This window comes from Osmia lignaria, unplaced genomic scaffold (assembly GCF_051020975.1).
Source record: "Osmia lignaria lignaria isolate PbOS001 unplaced genomic scaffold, iyOsmLign1 scaffold0030, whole genome shotgun sequence".
Lineage (NCBI taxonomy): Eukaryota > Metazoa > Arthropoda > Insecta > Hymenoptera > Megachilidae > Osmia > Osmia lignaria.
The window spans coordinates 4,615,001-4,620,000 of record NW_027478171.1 but is presented as its reverse complement, the minus strand read 5'-3'; the positions used below and the strand labels follow the sequence as shown (position 1 = coordinate 4,620,000).

At 47.0% G+C, this 5,000-nt stretch overlaps 1 non-coding gene and 1 pseudogene across 1 annotated transcript; both read left to right on the top strand.

Annotated features, from left to right (window-relative positions):
- Nucleotides 1–1,104: 1,104 nt before the first annotated feature.
- LOC143306692 (5.8S ribosomal RNA) lies at nucleotides 1,105–1,259 on the top strand. Its single transcript, XR_013064040.1, has one exon. It is a non-coding gene; the product is annotated as a 5.8S ribosomal RNA (ribosomal RNA).
- Nucleotides 1,260–2,991: 1,732 nt separating this feature from the next.
- Nucleotides 2,992–5,000, top strand: part of LOC143306702 (large subunit ribosomal RNA) — a 5,269-nt pseudogene continuing 3,260 nt past the window's right edge.

Genomic DNA, 5,000 nt, shown 5'->3' with positions numbered 1-5,000 from the left:
TATACTTATGGGTCGTCGTCTACTTGATCGGGTACAAACAAGTCGTAAGAAACAAACAAACAAACCACAAAAATACAAGTCGTAAAAAAACAAACTTCTGTTGGTTAACCTACAATATGAAGGATCGAAATGAAAGAAGGATCATATTATTACAAACCGAAAGTGAAGGATCATTAAAATTGAAATACAATATATATAAATATATAAATGTACCCGTCGTTGCGACACCCTAGTTAAATGGAAAGATATAAAAAAGAGAGAAAAGGAATACAGATGACCCGCCGTCTGATCTTTGCTAAATGATCTGGCATCACCGGAGTTTTTTTGGTCCGTGTTGCGTTCGCTCTATTCGAAATGAAACTCGCGGAGGCGAAGAATTGTTAAAAGTTTACGAAGCGTCTAGGAGTGGTTAAAACTGAGAGAGTTGAAACTACGATGTATTAGAACGAGCAACCGTCGAAACTTTGTTTTCGCGACGTTCTTTTCGTCGCTCTCGTCCCCACGCTCCTACGCTTTGGTTGTTTCTTTGCCATCCGTGTTGCGATAAAAAGATTTCTCCATTGTCCAAAAAGGACGGATCGAGATTCCTCTTTCGAGAGGGAGAGAGAGGTACTTGCGGGTAACCTGGAATCTACGAAACACGCACCGTGGTAAGATTCGTGCGTCCGCCTGATCGATGTGTGTTGTTTACGGACCGGCTGAGAAGCGACGATAGCGAGTCTTTGAAAAACTATGTGTCCATTAGTTAGACCGATCGTCGCCGGCCGTGTGTCTGTTCGAATCTCGCAACCCACGATTCAGCGACAGGACGCGCGCTCGCATTCCTTGTGTGCGTTCGTACTTTTCAAGGTTTTTAAATGTACTTTACGCCCGACCGTCGAGAGGAGCGTGCCACTGGGCGTTTCTCCGACGGTTTCCGTCCTTGGACGCGATCGTGTCGTCAACGATCGAACAAACAAACAAACAAATACGTTGGCGACGCCCGAATTCGCTCTCCCGCACGCGCCGGGTGGGAGAGTGATGTGGGTATCGAATGTGATGCGTGTTAATAATGAAAATAACACTCTAAAGATCTAAAGAGTTTGAAATACAAAATTTTACGATTACCCTGAACGGTGGATCACTTGGCTCGTGGGTCGATGAAGAACGCAGCTAATTGCGCGTCAACGTGTGAACTGCAGGACACATGAACATCGACATTTCGAACGCACATTGCGGTCCACGGATACAATTCCTGGACCACGCCTGGCTGAGGGTCGTTTTCTTAACAAAAGACTGCTTGCGTTTGCTTCTCGAAAAAAGAGTAATTCATTTCTTTCTAAACATCTCGCCGTCGTTCAACGAAAGTAGAACGTTTCGGAGCGGGATTATCGAACGAAATTGAAAGAATGAATGAACGATAAACAAAGAAAGAGTCGCAACGTACGAGCGATAGTTGGGCAGTTCGTCGGCGTTTGTCGTGGAAACGATGTGACGAAAATCGCAACCGATACACTAAATGCAGGCCGTTAAAGGAGAGAAACAAATTTCGAAATATCTCTTCGAACTAGCGCAAGTGCGTCACGGCGCGCGAGTCGTTCGTTAAAATTTATAAACGACCGCCCGTGAAAGCACCGAGTTCTAGGAAGATAATCTATAAAGATTCTCCATCCTGCTGGAAGTTATCGGATCGGCGCGATTGTTCACTTGTAGAAATCCACGCTCCCGACGTTGCCAGAAACGATATTTACGAAAGGTGTGTCAAAAATAAACGAAAGAAGCTCTCCTATAAATTTAGAAAAAGCAAACGAGTGAAATGTTTGAGATGATAATTTGCTGAAATGCAAGCTCGAATAGCCCCAGGGTTTCGAATGATTCCCCGCGCTTTATACATCTCTCTGTTTACAAACGGTGTATAAATGAAAGATCGCTTCAGATGGGTCGTCGCTGTTTGACGCGCGATGCTGTTCCTTTTTTTTTGTCTGTCTGTGCGTTTAGCTTCGCTAAACAAGTTAAATGGTTAAAAAGCGTCGAAAAAGCGAATACACACGCGACAAGACAAATCTAACGAGTAAAGGAACGCTCCGCTCCAAGATAAAAATGGTTGTTTACAATCAATACAGCGTTTCGGTACCCCTGATCGTAGTCTGAAACTGTGTAACAAAAGAGAGGAAAGCGAATGGTGAAGGAACTTCGAAGCCTCCGTGGCGTGGCTAGAACTTGTGATAAAAGTATGTTTGCAGCAATTATGCATGCTCCCGTTAAAACAGCATTTCAATGTCTCGCATGGCTTAAAGCTCTAGGAGGCTTCAACATTTAGAATACATACGGACTACTTCGTTTGTTAAAGATAAGCGAAGACCGCGCGACCATCGCTCGGTCGTCCAGTCCTCGAAAGTTTTGTTGCGTTCCAAAGAAGAGACAAATGGGGTTTACCCTTGCGCTAAGGGGAGAAGAAGAGAAAAGCAGTTGTTAAATCTAAGAGGTGTGTGGAGTACATCGCGTGTTGGTTAAAATTGTTAAATGAAGTATACGCGAAATGTTCTCTCGCTCTTGCTTTTCCTCTTGCTTCCGTGGCGCTCGAAAAGAAGGGATGATAAATAAAGAAACCTATTCGAAATCTCTTGTGGAACAAAAAATAATACGGACGGACGTTAAAATTGAACCGAGACGAAATGGATCGTCTTGCGAGTTGTCTTCGCTTTGAAATTGTTAAAAATTGATAAAAGCAATACGACGAAGCTGCAGTCCGCAAAATGTTTGAAGCAAAAAGGAAATAACACGAAAATTATGGGAACGTCGTGTCTCAACTTTTTTTTCCCTCTTGTGCTCGTTTCATCGAACGATAAATACAAACATTTTGAAACGAGAGAGGAGGAAAAATTGAATATGCGAAAGGTTGATTCACGCACAGTTTCTCTACGTGTTTGCTTTTTTGCTTCTTTTCGTTTATTTTTTTTTTTTTTGCATCGAGCATCATTATTCACCTTTCGATGAAACCAAAGAAATTGACGACCTCAGAGTAGGCGAGATTACCCGCTGAATTTAAGCATATTATTAAGCGGAGGAAAAGAAACTAACTAGGATTTCCTTAGTAGCGGCGAGCGAACAGGAATGAGCCCAGCACTGAATCCCGCGGTACCGCCGCTGGGAAATGTAGTGTTCAGGAGGATCCGTTTATCCCGAGACATCGAATTGCGTCCAAGTCCATCTTGAATGGGGCCATTTACCCATAGAGGGTGCCAGGCCCGTAGTGACCGGTACGCGTTTCGGGAGGATCTCTCCTTAGAGTCGGGTTGCTTGAGAGTGCAGCCCTAAGTGGGTGGTAAACTCCATCTAAGGCTAAATACGACCACGAGACCGATAGCGAACAAGTACCGTGAGGGAAAGTTGAAAAGAACTTTGAAGAGAGAGTTCAAGAGTACGTGAAACCGTTCAGGGGTAAACCTGAGAAACCCAAAAGATCGAATGGGGAGATTCATCGTCAACAACGCTGGCTCCCGTTGGTGCGCGATGCCCCGGATGGACCTTCGGGTTCCATTAGCGAGGGCACACCACCTTCGGCGAATGTTCCGGCGAGGTAGTCGTGCACTTCTCCCCTAGTAGAACGTCGCGACCCGTTGCGTGTCGGTCTACGGTCCGAGGCGGAGCCTGTCCGTCACCTTAACGGTGTTCGTGACAGACCCTCGGTTGCCTGGCCGACTGCGCGACGGTACTCAGACGGTATCAGGCCGCAACCAATCCATTTTCGAATGTGTGTGCGTCAGGACCGCCGCAAGCTAGGTTCAGTTATAATTACCCGGATGTACGGACTATGCGCCGTCCCCGGGTCTGGCCAGCTGTTAGCAGGAGGAGTCCTTGGACTGGCCAAGCTTTGAATTACCGGTCGGCGACGCTATTGCTTTGGGTACTCTCAGGACCCGTCTTGAAACACGGACCAAGGAGTCTAACATGTGCGCAAGTCATTGGGATATAAATAAACCTAAAGGCGAAATGAAAGTGAATGTCGTCCTCTGCGTCGACCTAGGGAGGATGGGCCTCGTTACGATTAGGCCTCGCACTCCCGGGGCGTCTCGTTCTCATTGCGAGAAGAGGCGCACCTAGAGCGTACACGTTGGGACCCGAAAGATGGTGAACTATGCCTGGTCAGGACGAAGTCAGGGGAAACCCTGATGGAGGTCCGTAGCGATTCTGACGTGCAAATCGATCGTCGGAACTGGGTATAGGGGCGAAAGACTAATCGAACCATCTAGTAGCTGGTTCCCTCCGAAGTTTCCCTCAGGATAGCTGGCACTCGCTCGAACGTTATTGCGAGTCTCATCTGGTAAAGCGAATGATTAGAGGCCTTGGGGCCGAAACGACCTCAACCTATTCTCAAACTTTAAATGGGTGAGATCTCTGGCTTGCTTGCATCAAATGAAGCCATGAGATTTTATTATTGGATCAGAGTGCCAAGTGGGCCAATTTTGGTAAGCAGAACTGGCGCTGTGGGATGAACCAAACGCAGAGTTAAGGCGCCTAAGTCGACGCTTATGGGATACCATGAAAGGCGTTGGTTGCTTAAGACAGCAGGACGGTGGCCATGGAAGTCGGAATCCGCTAAGGAGTGTGTAACAACTCACCTGCCGAAGCAACTAGCCCTGAAAATGGATGGCGCTGAAGCGTCGCGCCTATACTCCGCCGTCAGTGGCAAGTGGGGCTGGACAAAATTTGGTCCTCCATGAAGCCCTGACGAGTAGGAGGGTCGCGGCGGTGTGCGCAGAAGGGTCTGGGCGTGAGCCTGCCTGGAGCCGCCGTCGGTGCAGATCTTGGTGGTAGTAGCAAATACTCCAGCGAGGCCCTGGAGGACTGACGTGGAGAAGGGTTTCGTGTGAACAGCCGTTGCACACGAGTCAGTCGATCCTAAGCCCTAAGAGAAATCCTATGTAAATGAGGTGTCCTAAAGCTCTCAGTTAAAAAGCAACAACAAAACTGTTAAATATGGCTAAATCGAATTTATAAGAAGTAGTTGCAGAGATGCA